This window comes from Melozone crissalis, unplaced genomic scaffold (assembly GCF_028551555.1).
Source record: "Melozone crissalis strain CALT ecotype California unplaced genomic scaffold, PUWL_Pcris_2 ptg000114l_1, whole genome shotgun sequence".
In the NCBI taxonomy this organism is placed as follows: domain Eukaryota; kingdom Metazoa; phylum Chordata; class Aves; order Passeriformes; family Passerellidae; genus Melozone; species Melozone crissalis.
Window position 1 is genome coordinate 3,302,853 of NW_026535891.1, and position 14,866 is coordinate 3,317,718.

The following is a 14,866-nucleotide window of genomic DNA, read 5'->3' on the forward strand; positions in this document are numbered from 1 at the left end:
AGGGCCCTGCCAGGTTCGTCTGGTGGAGGAAACATGCTGGGAAAATATCTGGGGTTTGTTCCTTTTTGGTGGCTTTCCCTGGAAATCGTTCTTTGTGTGACCATTTGGAGTCTGAACCTTGTTGTTGTTGCTGTTGGTTTTATTCTCTCTGGTTGCTGTTTCAGGAAATTGTTCTTCTCTCAGCCCTTTGGGATCTTTGTGCCCCCACAGGGAGGCAGAGGGGCAGTTTTAGTGGCAGCAAAGACACGAGTGGGTGCCCATGGATGGGGACCCCCAGTTCCCCCTAGTGTCCTCCCAGTTTCACAGCACATTCCCGTAGATGTCACCGGGTTCCCGCCGTCGCCCCTGGGTTCCCCGCAGCTCCGCGTAGGTCACCTGGGGATCCTGGAGGGTGGTGGCACGGGGGGACGCTGCGAGAGACACGGGCTGTGGGATCTGGGTGTGGTGACACTGGTGGGTGACGTGTCCCTCTGCGTGTGTCCCCCCTGTACTCATGCCCTGCCCTCTTGGTGACCACGACGTGGGTGTACAGCACCTCCCCCTCCTCTGGGGGGGCCGGGGAATCCGGGGGGGCCCTGAGGGAATAAAGGGGATGTGGGGGAGGGAATGGGAGGTCTTGGGAGTTAGGGTAAAAGGGGACAGTGTGGTTGGAGCCCCCCACTCACCTCTCGTGGTTCTTCCTGGCAACTGCAATAGAAGCAAGGGAGGGGTGACTGTGGCGTCCCAGGGCCCTGACCCCTCTCAGGATTCCTAAACCCCTTCAAGACCTCCCTGAAGCCCCCCAGAATCCATGAGCCTCCCCAGTGTCCCCAGACAACTCACATTCAAGAACCCAAATCCCAGGAGGGACAGAGACTCCCCCAAAAACTCCCAGAGCCTTGGAAAGAATCACCAACATCCCTGCAGGACCATCCAGCACCTCCCAAAACTCTACAGGACTCCTAGACAAAGTCACAATTGAGGTGGGTATTTCCCTATGTTTTCTCCAATTCTGTGGGCCTCAGCTCACTGGGAGCCCCCATGCCCCCATTGTCACCCACCCACACGGTGGCACGGGTGCCAGGTCACAATGGCACCCACGACCAGGAGCAGGAACAAAAGGGCCCCACCAACACCTGAGGCCACTGCAAGAAACAGAGGGGGACACATCAGGGTCACCCATTACCCCAGGGGTCCTGCACTCCCTGGTGACCCCACCTGTGTCACCCCACCTGTGACCCAGGGTGAGCCAGGTGTCACCTCCAGGGCCAGCTCTGGGCTGAGTGCCCGGAACATGTGGTGCCCGTCCTGTCCCAGCTGGTTGGTGGCCACGCACTGGTAGGTGCCCGAAAGTCCCACATCGATGGCCCTGCGCTCCAGGAGGAGACCCCAGGCCACCTGCTGCCCATTGTGCAGCCAGGTGAAGGTGACAGGGGCTGAGCCCACGTGCACTGAGCAGCGCAGGGTCACATTGTCACCTGCACGCACCTGGTGTGACAGGGCACTGAGGGTGATGGTGGCATTGGCTACGGGCACTGTGGGGACAGAGGCAGGGCTGGCACCTGGTGAGATGGTAGGGGGGTGCTGTGGGTGGGGTCACCCCCAACCTAAGGGTCCCACTCACCCAGGACGGTGACATTCAGGGGGTCACTCTCGGCTACGCTGTTCCCGTCGCTGACTTGGCACCGGTACTGGCCGCTGTCATTGTCCCCAACGTGTTGCAGCTCCAGGCGGGGGCCGGCTCCCAGCAGTGCCCCTGAGCCCTCCCGGTGCCAGGAGAAGGACAGGGGACCTGTCCCTATGGCCACCGCACAGCTCAGCCCCAGGCGGTCCCCGAGTGCCACCTGTCCCCCAGGGGACTGCACTGACAGGAACACCCCCGAGGGCGGGACCCCTGCAAGAGTGTGGGACACCAGGGGACAGTGAGAGACCCGGGGGGGAGTCAAGGAGGGGCAGGGGAATTCCAGTGACGGAGAGGGGGTGCAGAGATTAGGGCGGGGGGGCTTAGAAAGGAACCTCGAGAGATGATAAGTGGGTCAGGGAGGGAACACCTGGAGAGGGAGGTGGGCAAAACCAGGAAGGGTACGGGGACCCTGGGAGGGGATGGTGAGACTTGGGCAATGTGCAGAGACCTCAGACAGGGGTGGAGGGACCCAGGGATGAGGGAGGGGACGCAACGAAGGATGGAGGGAAACATGAGCCAGGAATGGGGGGACCTTAGGAGCAACCCGGGGCAGCGATGTCAGGACACAGAAAATGCACCAGGGAAGGTTGAGGGTACCCATGTAGGGGCTGGGGGTCCCGGGGAGAGACCCGAGAAAGGGTGGGGGGGGCCGGGGGGGATTTGGAAAAGGTTGGGTGCCCCCGAGCAGGCGCCAGGGAGGTCTGGGGGGTGCCAGGCAGTGTGGAGGACCTGAGGATCTGTGGGGGCTCCCCGTGCCCATCCCCACACCCACTGCACACCGTGATGAGGAGTCGGTTGCTGCTCTTCTGCACTGACCCTCCCTGGGAGTGCACATCACAACCATAATTCTCTGAGTGGGAGACCCTCACAGCGGGCACCAGCAGCTACGGGGACCTCTGTGCGCCCCCCACCACCTGCCCATCTCGGTAGAACACGTGCAAGAGGGGGGCTTGGGGCCGCAGGGTGTTGGGGGTGCTGAGGCAGCTGAGATTCAGGGGGGACCCCTCAGTGAGCTCGTGGGGACCCTTCAGCACCTGCACCGAGAAGAGCTCTGGGAAGGAGAGGAGAGGTGAGGACTGTGAGTCTGAGTGCACTGGGAAGTGGCTTTTTGGGTGTCAGGATATTGGAGTTCCAGCCATGGGGGTGGTCACCATGCACTGCCACTGTCACTGCTGCTGACCATGACATAAAGGACCTCACCAAGCCCTCACATCGGTAGTGGCCGCTGTGGTGCAGCTGCAGAGGTGAAAGGGACAGCTTGGTCCCCTTGTGGGACATCCTAAGGGCCTTCTCCTCCCGGTAAAATCGCACCCTGGTGAGATGGTTTTCCTGCTGGCACCGGCAGCGCAGTGTCAAGGTGTCTCCCTCCAGCAGTGCCCCCGCTGGCACCTGCAGCACCAGTGGGTTTGTGGGACAGGAAGGTCACATCTCACTGATGAGACTGTTCTGAGGTGGGTGCCCATAGCACCGGGGACATGTGGGTGCTCTGGGGTGCTCTGGGGTGCACTGGGATGTCCCTGTGTGCAGGGCACAGGCTCATGTCACACGAGGGGTGTGAGGCCACTTACGGAGTGGAGCCCACCCTTACCGCTCTGGGGCCCCCATGATTATTAGAGGTCTCCTCTCACCATCTAAGACTGTTACTGGGGGGCTGCGCCCAGTGCCAGGTCTGTCACACCAGTAGGTGCCACTCTCGGTGACACTGAGGCCGTCCTGTCCCTCCTGCCACCAACGCTGCCTGTCCTTGTACCAGGTGGTGGCACCAGCAGTCCCTGAACCCTGGCAGGTCAGTGTCACCCAGTCCCACAGCACCGCCGGCCTCCAGGAGGGCTCCACCAGGAGCTGGGTGGTCTGGGCACCTGCGGGTGACAGGGGACACCAGCCTGCCAGGGCCAGTGTGGGGCTGGGGACAGCAAGGTGGGAACATGGCATCCCCTGAGGACTCACCAGCAAGGCCGAGGGTCTGAGCTGGAAGGGAGAAGGGGCAGGGCTCAGTGGGGGTGTCACCATGGGGACAGAGGCACATGGGGTACAGGGTATGGTGGCTGTCCCCGAACTGTCCCCGTGGGGACAGATGCTCTTGTGGGAAAGTGTGTGGGTGGTCCCCAAAAGATTTGGAGAGGCAGGGGGACATGTCTATGTAACAGCCACTCGTGCACCAAATCCCTGTCGCACAGACACCTTCGGAACAGGGACCCTGAGGCCACCCTGTGCTGAGGCAGAACATGGGGACACTGTGGACACCGTGGGCATGAAGACTCCACGGACACAGCCCATGCTGGCCCAGGTGACCCCTACCAGCTCATGATCCCATCCCCATGATCCCATCCCCATGGCGACAACTTCACCGTTCTTGTCCCCTTCTGTCCCTGCATCCCAGTTCCCTTGTCCCTATGCCCAGAGCTGCCTGAGCCCAAAGGTGCCAGTCCCCACATTCCTGTCCCCACATCCCCATCCCCAAATTCCGTCCCCTTCTTCCTGTCCCCAAAGCCACCCTACATCCCCAGTCACACCCAGGTCCACTGTGGGTACCATGGACTGGCTCTGCTGGCATTGGAAACCTCAAGGGACCCCACAGTCCCCCTATGCCCCCTTCCCTCCCCATCCCCAGCGTATCATGCCTGTGCCTGGGGCACTCACCCCACAGGAGCAACGCCACCTTCCCGGCCATCCCGGTGTCCCCAGCCATGTGCACTGGCTGTCACTCGCTGCTGTGGCCACCGCTCCCCTGGCTGGCGGCTCTTCAGATGAAGGGGAAGGAAGCCAGGTCAGGTCTTGACCTCATGTGTAGATGGCCATTGGTGGGGTCAGGGTGGGGACAGGCTGGGGACACAGGTGGGTGGGTCAAAATGGGTCATGGGGTTCCCAGGATTAGGGAATTTGGTGGTTTTGGGGAGGCAGGAATGGGGTCACTTGTAAATGGGGTCCTGAGGGGGGGGGAATATCTGGCAATGGGGGTGCCATGGGAATGAGCCTCTCCATACCTGGGGGAACTCAGGGATGGGAGTACCAGGGGAATGTGGGCTTCAAGGATTTGAGTTCATGGGATGGGTGAATGGTGGGTCCTAGGAAGATTTCAGGGGATGGAATGAAAGGGAAGGGGTTCCTTGGGAATGGGGTGCTGGGCCATGGAGATCCTAGGGAATGTCAGTGTTGGGATGGGGGCTGCAGAGAGAGTGGGACATAAGGATTGGAGGTCCCATGTTTCTGTTCCCGGGCAAATGGGGGTGCCAGGGATGGGCAGTGGCTGGGTGAGCCCATGGGTTGCAGCTCCTTCCCTGGGTGCTTCAGATTTTGGGGTGACCCAGAGCCAGCTCCACCCCCACATGGTGCCGGTGTCCATAGTGTCACCCCAGACAGATTCTGAGCTTCTCCGGGTCTGTGTCCCCCAGCCTCCAGTGATTTTTCCCTCTCTTTATTCCATTTCCATCATTTTACCCCTCAATTTCACATCCCCCCAGTTCGTGCCTTGATGGTCCTTGGGGCCACCTGGAGCAGGGAATAGGCTGTGGGAAGGCCAGGGTGGGGGAAGGCCAGGGTGGGGGAAGCAGGGGTGAGGGGTCTGCAGGGAGGGCTGGGAAGGCTGTGGGGGATGGGAGAGTCCAGCTTTTACACCCTAACACTTTCAGTTTCTGTCTCCCGCAGAAGAAGGAAAAGGCCATTTGACACCTTTCTCACATGGGGGGGAATGGCTCTGTCCTTAGGGGGCACATCTAGGGGGCTCCTGTCCTGGGGGGATCCTGTCCCAGGAGAGACACATGCTGGGGAAGAGGGTCCTGTCCTGGAGCTTGGCAGCTTTGGGGAGGTCCAGACTTCTCCATTCTTGCTCGTCCCTCTCTGGATCTGAGCCAGCAAGAGCAGCTGGGGAATGGAACCCTGAGCAGGAAGGAGCTCCCAAACTCCTGCTCCTTGAAGCCAGTGGCCATCTAAGGGTGGGGCCCAGCCATGGCCCAGCCTTACTGCACAGGGGTGGCCATTGTCCAGCCCTGCTCTAGCCAGCCCCAGGTGGCAGCCAGGACCTTAGGGTCCCCATTGCCCCCTTGGCTTTGATTCTGGCAGCTTTAGAGCTGCAGCAGTGGTGAGAATTCTGCGTGGGCGGAAAAGGCCTGCCTGTGGTTTGCTCAGCCCTGCAAGAAGCACAAAACTCAAAGAGAGCTTAAGCAGTGGCTCTGTGAGGGTCTTTGATGGTTTTCAGAGCAGGGCTGGCTGGAATCCCCCCCGGCAGGGGCAGCTATGGGGGAACCAGATTGGAAATGCAGCAATTGATCATTTGTTGCTCTTGGTAAGGGACTGAGAGAACGTCAAAATTACTGAAAATTGCACAACAGTATGCCAACAACCTTCCTGGGAACCTCCTTCTTGAACAAAATCTGCAGCCTTGAGGAACCTCATGGAAAGAATGCTTGGATTCCGACTTTGTCCACAAAAATAGAGAGAAAAGGGTGGAAGTATCGGTCAGTGGCTCTACCCGTGGCCGTGGTGGGGCTCTGTGGAGTGACCCTGTGTGGATTCCAGGTGTCCCCAAGGCTGCTCCATCCCTGCACTCCTCACCTGAGTGAAAGGCTGAGTGTTTGCAGGAATTGTGGTGTAAAGCCACCAGAGGTGCTGCTGTGCACTCAAAACCTGCTTGGGGTCAGGTGCTGCCTTCCTCCCATTCAGGATCATGGAGAGCAGTCATGGGTGTTGTGCAGGGCATGTGCCTGGCCCCGGGACACTGCTATGCTGCCAGTGGGCACTGGAATCCAACCTGCTGCCTTGGAGGCTTCTGCCCGCTGCCGGTGCCGGGACCGATTGGTGCCTGTGAGTTTGCAAAAGGAGCGATTTCCCCTCCTCCCTCCTGTCCGAGGCCGCCATGGCCCCTGAGGGGAAGGAGCTGGACCGGGGCCCCCCCTGCTGGCCGGGAGTGCTCCCTGCAGCGCCCCCTGCATGCCGGGAATGCTCTCTGCCCTGCCCCCTTCTGGCCACGGTTATAACTGCCAGAAAAACCAACATCGCTGAGCGGGAGGGAAAGTTGTGGGTTTGTGTTGTTTGTTCTATTCTGGTTTATGAATTTCCCACTACAGAGCTGTTATTCCTTTTCCTACACTTTGGCCTGGAAGCCAGAACATCTTTGAACTTAAAAAAAGTTTCTGAGATGGGTTTCTTTCCATTCCAGGAATTTTTCCCAGTTTCCTTGGCAGATATTTCTCATTTAAATGAGTTGCCAACTACTGGGTTTCAGCGTGGAGGCGACAGTTACCCCATCAGCAGATTGCTTCAGGGACTTGGCTACCTCATGCTCTGCCTTTTAAGCCAGTTGTGTCACCAAGATTCCTCTCCCCAGGTGACACTTCTGGTCACCTGGCTACTCAGGAGCTGGCTTTGTCAAAGTGTCACGCTGTCCCCAGTGTGCCATGGCTGAGAGGTGCTGGACAGATGGGACCCTGTCTCACCAAAAGGAAAGTCTGACCCATCCCTGCCACACACAGCTGTTCCAAAATGTCTCCAGACTTCAAATTTCTCCTGTCTTTTAAACCACACCCTGTGCCATGGCCTGATCCCAAATGCCCTGGGCAAATGGGAGGGAAAGGAGAATCCTCAGGGCCTTTGTGACATCCTGGTGTTGGGAACAGGGCAGAGGAGGGGTTTGGGACAGGGAACAAGAGAATCCAGACCCTCCTGAAGGCCACTTTGGCCATCAGAGCAAGGAAGGTCCAGGGCTCTGCCAGATTCCTCTGGCGGAGGAAACGTGATGCGGGGGAAGTGTTCGGGGTTTGTTCTTTGTTGGTGGCTTTCCCTGGAAATCGTTCCTTGTGTGACAATTTGGACTCTGAACCTTGTTGCTCTTACTGTTGGTTTTGTTCTTTCATTGCTGATTCAGGAACTGTAAGACTTTTGGGATCTTTGTGCCTCCATGGGGAGCGGTAGGGAAAGGGGCAGCAGCCCGTGGTTTTTAGTGGCAACCCAGAACTGCAGAATCCCATTCCTAAAGCCCCACAAAGCTGAACAAACACCATCTCTGCCAGTTTAACCAAAAAGCTGCATTTTGGACTAAATAGGAAGGAAATGGGTCCTGTGTCCCCTGGCACTGGGAGGAGCCTGGTGAGCCATGGGTGTACTGGGAGCACTGGGAGGGGGAAAGGGGCGCACTGGGTGCCCTGTGCAGCCCCCCCTGACTCGTGGTCATCACCCCAGGCAGGATGGGCCACCATGGGAGCCATGGGACGGGGACTCGCAGTGTCCCCCAGTGTCACAGCACGTTCCCATGGATGTCACTGGTGTCCTGCAGTCGCCCATGTGGTCCTGGCAGCTCTGCGTGGGTCACCTGGGGGTCCTTGGGGGGGACAGTAAGAGACACCTGGCTTGGGGTGACATCCATGGGTGACATGTCCATGTCCCCACCCATCCCCCATACTCACTCCCTGCCCCCTCATGTCCAGCCCCTCCCCCACCTCCAGGGGATAAGGGGGTTCTGGGCGGCCCTGTGGGGATAACGGGGGGTCTGAGGGGTGTGTGGGGAGGGGATCAGGGAAGAGCCATGACTGGAACTCCCCACTCACCTATCCTGGGATTTCCTGAGAGCTGCAAGAAAAGGAGGATGGGGTCATCAGGGGGTGTCCTTGGCCCCTACCCCACCTGGGACCTTTAAATGCCTACTGGAGCCCTGAGCCCCCACCTGTCGCAGACATTTTTTCACAGAAATCCTTTCTTTCAGATTTCTGCATTTTCTGGGAGGCCAGAGGCCCCAGAAGATGAATGTAAACAATTGTTATCAGCTGCTGTGGAATGTAACAGGGACACCTTGATTGGCTCATGTTTGTATGTTTATAATTGAGGGCCAATCACAAGAGCAAGCCAGGGGACCGAGTCCCTGGGCACAACTTTGTTTTAGATTCTTTCTTTTCTATTCTTAGCTTAGCAGCATCTGCAAACTTCTCTCTTTATTCTATTTAGTATAGTCATAATGTATTTTATATCATATATCAATAAATCCAGCCTTCTGATCAAGAAACAAGATTCATCGTCTCTCTCACCAGCAGCGACCCACTCAGGCGCTGTAACATCTGGTGACCCCTCGCGTCAGAGCAAAAATTAATTTGATAAGACCAGAGGAGCAAAATTGCTGCACTGGGTAAAAATCCTGTATGTGTAGCATTTGATGGTTGCTTTGAAGCGACCACAGAAGTGGATTCAAGCCAGGAGCTGAAGAACTGAAGATCCTGATTTGGACAGAGTTCACAGCCAAGGCTAACCACAACAGAACCTTCTTCTGGAAAACCGTCAGGAAAGATGATGGAAAAGAGCAGCAGACCTGTGGAGCTGGCCAGAGCAAGCTGGACTCTTTCAAAAGGTACTGTGGGCTTTTCTATCCCTGATGAACCAGCCCTTCGTAGCTTGTGGCTGTTTGTATGGCAGACACATGCCTTGCCAGAAGAGATTCAATTCTCCCCTTCAGAGGAGAAACTTATAGCCCTCTGGAACCATTGGTCTAGAGAAGATGGTTGCTTTTTGTCAGAAACAGATCTCTATAAATTCTTTAGATGGGCAAAGCTTTTTGGGTTCTTTACTGATGTCCTGTACGCTTTAGATGCTTTTGTCTGGGAGTGCATGGACTCCATTTTCCAGTTCGTCTGGAGCCAGGGACGTGTCCTGCCTTCTATCTACCCAGCATTTATACAGCTTTTCCCACTTCTGAAACGCAGAGCAGCTTGTTTTCAATGGATTTCTAACTGTTATGGCCAGGCACCGTTTCCCCCCCCCTTGGCAGAAGACCCGGTGGGTGATGACTTTGGGCTTTTCCCTCCGCCCTGCTTCGCGGCGGGGGGGGCTGAAACTTCGCTGGGCGAAGAAGTTTTTTTTACTCTTGCTCCGGAGCATGCTCAGATGGAGTTTTCTCCTTCCCCCCCTTCTCTCTCTCCGGGGGGATGGGAGTGGCCGCTCAAGCCAGCGCCGGCCTCTCAGACTCCGCCTTCAGACATGGGGGCGGCACCGGTCTCTGAGGTTTCTCCGGTCCTGCCAGAGCCGTCACTCCAGGAGATCCCGTCTCCGCCTCTCCAGGCTGTCCCGCCCGCGGTTTCACCGGCCTCCCCGCCCCCTGAGCTGTTGCTAGGCAACGACGAGGATGCGTCTCCAGCTTCCGGCTCAGCGTCGGAGAAGGCAGAAGAGACAGCACTTCCTGTGATTGAGCTGTTGCTAAGCAACAGCGATGCTCCGCCGCTTCTCCCGGCTCCGCTGCTGCCTGTGCCGTGCCTGCCGCCGCTTTCAGAGCCAAGGGACGCAGCAACAGCGTGTTCCCGCGCATCCCCGCCGCCTCAAGGCGAGACAGTTCCTGTTCAGGATGGGGCTGAAAACGGCGCTGAACCTGCGGGACCCTCCGAGCAGCCCGCGGCTGATCCCACTCTCAGCGCGGTTCCCTCCCCAGTTCCGGCCCCCCCCTCGCCGCTCGGACTGGCCGCTCCAGCGGCTCTGGCGTTGTCGGAGGCTCTGTCCTCCGTGTCGGCGTCAGAGACTGCCATGGCACCGGCGGCTGGTTCGAGCCCGGACCGTCCCGGACCGGCTGCCCCAGCAGCTGCCCCGGCCGGGGGTCTCTCCTTCGGTGGAGCGGGGGCTGCCCGCCAGCTGACTCTTGCGGCAGCCCGGCTGCCGGCTTTCAAGCTCGGTGGTTTGGGGGGTGGTGTTTCGGTTGCTGTCCCATGGAGGCTGCCGCCTCTCCTGCGTCCTAGTGGCATGGGGGGGCAGGTGCATCCCGAGAGCCCTGCCTCTGATCCCCAGCCCGAAGGGGATGGGGATGGTGATGCCACGGGGCGGATGAGAGACAAACCCGATGCAGTGCAGGGGAAGATGGCACAGCTGGAGGAGACCATAGCTGGTTTGCTGTGGGAAACAAACATCTCCAGACCCCAGATGGGATTGCTGGGGAATTTCCTCACTGCTGGCATGCCTCAGTGGTTTTGGGGAAAGGAAGCATCTCACTACCCGTGCTGCCCTTGTACTGGCAGCGGGGTTCAGGCCTGCAGGAATGCAGAGCCTGCCTTATGGGTTTGGCCTGGGTCCTTGGGCTCAGGAGGTTGCTGGGCCAGGGCCATCACTTGGCCTCCTGATGTTTCTGGGGGTTGTGGTCTGTCCTACAGGCCCTGGTCCCCCTTTGTGGGCCAGTTTTGGGGTTCCTGGTCCATCATGGGCCAGGGCCCCCAGGACCTTTCCTTCTCTGGCACTGCTCTGCTCGGCTGCTGCTCTTTTGCTTCTCGATCAAAAAAAAAAAAAAAAAAAAAAAAAAATTTAAAATTAAATTAAAAAGATTGAAAATAGCGGGCAGCAGCTCTGAAGCACTGAAGCATTGAAGGGCCAGAAAAGGACATTCCAAAGTTGTTCAAATTGTTTGAAATTGTTTGAAATTGTTGTAAGACTGTCAGTGGGTTTTTGATAACTATTGATGGGATTCTTTTTGCAGCAAGTTTGTTTTCAGGACCAAAAAGGACTCTCAGATGTCCAAAAGAAACAACTTCAGCTGATGGACTGTTCCTGAAACTCAGCTGCATGGACTTGAATTCTCTTTGCATTGTTTTTTGCATTTTCTTAGATTGTAGGATTGTTTTTAGTGATTTGTTAGTATTGTATATTTTACAGGTGAAGAAATTTCCTGTTCATTCCACATCAGCATTTTTCTTTTATTTTATACAATTTAGAAAGGTGAGATGTCGCAGACATTTTTTCACAGAAATCCTTTCTTTCAGATTTCTGCATTTTCTGGGAGGCCAGAGGCCCCAGAAGATGAATGTAAACAATTGTTATCAACTGCTTTGTTTTAGATCCTTTCTTTTCTATTCTTAGCTTAGCAGCATCTGCAAACTTCTCTCTTTATTCTATTTAGGATAGTCATAATGTATTTTATATCATATATCAATAAATCCAGCCTTCTGATCAAGAAACAAGATTCATCGTCTCTCTCACCAGCAGCGACCCCACACAGGGTGCTGTAACACCCACCAGACACTGATTTCTACTGGACTGCTAGGCCCCTGCACCCCAAAGCACCCCTGAGGAGCCCCAGAACACCTGAGGCACCCAGGTACTCCAACCCCCTCCCCAGGAACCCTGAACCCTTGAGCACCCCTCAAGCCTCAAGGAACCCCAAGAATGGAATGCAGGGAAGACCCCAAACTGCTTCAGGATCCCTGAAGGGCTCTCAACATCCCTGCACAACTTTCCAACACCTCCCTAAAACCCCCAGGAGATCCTAGTGACACCCCAGTATTCCTCAAGGCCCTTCCTGGGACAGCCCAGGACCCTCCAAAAGGCCCCCAAAGCTGTGAGCACCCTAAGCAAAGGTCACTGGGGGCTCAGCTTCCTCCAGCTCAGGGGCTTTGGGTGATGCCCCAACTGCCCCTACAGTGTGTGGGGCTTCCCCCCAGTTCCTGTAGGACCTCGTCTTACTCCATTGTCACCCACCCTGGTGGTACCACCAGTGACAGCCCCCGATGACAGCCAGGAGGAGGAGCAGGAACAGGAGGGTCCTGCCAACATTCACAGCCACTGCTGGGGACAGAGGGGACACATTGGGGTCACCCTGAACTACAGGGGTCCAGAACCCCCCAGCAACCCTGTGACCCAGGGCCAGCTCAGGGCTGAGTGTCTGGAACACGTGGTGCCCGTCCTGTCCAAGCTGGTTGGTGGCCACGCACTGGTAGGTGCCTGAATGTCCCACATCAATGTCCCTGAGCTCCAGGAGGGGACCCCGGGCCACCTCCTGCCCCTTGTGCAGCCCGGTTAAGGTGACAGGGGCTGAGCCCACCTGCACTGAGCAGCACAGGGTCACGTTGTCACCTGAACACACCTGGTGTAACAGGGGACCAGTGGTGATGGTGGCATTGGCCATGGGCAATGTGGGGACACAGATTGGGCGTTGGCACCTGGCGAAGTGGAATAGGGGTGCCGTGAGTAGGGTCACCCCCAGCCCGAGGGTCCCGCTCACCCAGGATGGTGACATTCAGGGGGTCACTCTTGACCACGCTGTCCCCGTCACTGACCCGGCACCAGTACTGGCCGCTGTCATTGTCCCCAACATGTCCCAGCTCCAGGTGGGAGCCAGTGCCCAGTAGTGCCCCTGAGCCCTCCCGGTGCCAGGAGAAGGACACAGGACCTGTGCTCACGGCCACCTCACAGCTCAGCAGCAGGCTGTCCCCGAGTGCCACCTGTCCCCCAGGGGGCTGCACAGACAGGGACACCCCTGAGAGTGGGACCCCTGTGGATGGACCCAGAAGGGATTGGGGACCCGGGAAGGGTGAGAGACAAAGGAGGGAAAGGAAGGGATTGGAGGGGCACAGACAGGATCCCAGTGAGCAGAAGGGGACCCTGGGAGGCATGTTGGGACCTAGGGACAATGTTGAGACCCCATGGAAAGGTGCAGAGACCCAGGCAGGGATGGGGAACCACAAGAGAGACTGAGGAGACTCAGGGAATGATTTGGGGTTGGAGGACCCATGGAAAGAAGGGAGACCAGAGGGTGGAGCAGGGACCTTGGAAAGGGTGGGGAATCCAGGGAGGGATGGGGAGGACAAAGAGAGGGATGAGGGATCAGGAGGGGGAACTGGGCAGTCATGGGGAAACCAAGAGGGACTTGGGAAATTTTGTATGTCCCAGGTAGGAGTAAAGAGAGGGATAAAGGATTCAGGCAGTGATAGGAAATCCTTGGAGGATGTTGGGCTTCCCTGTCCCCATCGTTGCACTCACTGTGTACTGTCACTGTAACCCTCTTCGACACCCTCCAATTTGACACCCCTTTGCTCACCCGACCCAGCAAATGTGGTAGTTGCCGCTATGGTGCTGCTGCAGAGGGGACAGGGACAGCTCAGTGCCATAGCGGAGCCCCTCCAGTTTCTTCCCCTCATGGTAAAATGACACCGAGGTTACCGTGTTGTTCTGTCAGCTCCGGCAGCGCAGTGTCTCCGTGTCCCCCTCCAGCAGCGTCTGTGCTGGCACCTGCAGCACCAGCCCGTCTAGGGGACAGAGGGGTCCTGTCGTACCTGATGGCACTGATACCCCCCCAGTTGGGTGCACCAGGAGTCCCCAATTCCAACAAAGGGTTCCCCCACACTGGGATGCTCTGGGATGTCCCCAGAGCAGGGGACAGGCTCTGGCCACACAGGAGGTGACCCATAGAGCGGAACCAACCCAGAGCCCTCGGGGTCCCTGCAGGTGCCAGCCTGGGGACACCTGAATCCCCCTCACCATCTAAGACTCTCACAGCAGGGCTACACCCGGTGCCGGGTCTGTCACAGGTGTAGGTGCCACTCTCGGTGACAGTGAGGCAGTCAGGTCCTTCCTGCCCCCAGCGCCATCCGTCCTTGTACCAGATGGTGGCACTGGCGGTCCAAAAGCCCTGGCAGGTGAGTGTCACCTGGTCCCATCACACTGCCGGCCTCCAGGGGGGCTTCATCAGGATCTGGGTGGTCTGGGCGCCTGAGGGTTTCAGGGGACACCAGCCTGCCAGGGCCAGTGTGGGGCTGGGGACAGCAGGGTGGGGCCATGGCATCCCGTGAGGACTCACCAGCAAGGCCGAGGGTCTGGGCTGGAAGGGAGAAGGGACAGGGCTGGGTGAGGGTGGCACTGCAGGGAAAACAGCACAGGGGCAAGGGGTGTGGGGGCTGTCCCCAAACTGTCCCTCTGGGGACAGCAGTTCTGGTAGGAAATTGTTTCTGGGTGGTCCCCAAAAGATTTGGAGAGGCAGGGGGACATGTCTGTGTCACAGCCACCCGTGCACCACATCCCTGTGCCACAGACACCTTGGGACCATGGACACTGAGGCCACCGTGGGCTGAGGCAGAACATGGGGACAGTTTGGACACCCTGGGCATGAGGACACCACGGACACAGCCCATGCTGGCCCAGGTCACCCCCGCCAGTTCATGATCCCATCCCCATGATCCCATTCCCATGGCCACATCCTCACTGTTCTTGTCCCCTTCTCTCCCTGAATCCCAGTTGCCTTGTCCCTATGCCCAGAGCGACCTGAGCCCAAAGGTGCCAGTCCTCACATTCCTGTCCCCTCATCCCCATCCCCAAATTCCTTCCTCCCTTTTCCTGTCCCCAAAGGCACCCTACATCCCCAGTCACACCAAGGTCCACTGTGGGTAACATGTACTGGCACTGCTGGCATTGAGGACCTCAGGGGACGCCGCAGACCCCTGTGCCTCCTCCCCTCCCTATCCCAGGGGTGTCAGGCCC

At 57.9% G+C, this 14,866-nt stretch overlaps 1 pseudogene; it reads right to left on the minus strand.

Annotated features, from left to right (window-relative positions):
- Positions 1-300: 300 nt before the first annotated feature.
- LOC128948116 (Fc receptor-like protein 2) lies at positions 301-4,389 on the minus strand (annotated as a pseudogene).
- Positions 4,390-14,866: the final 10,477 nt, after the last annotated feature.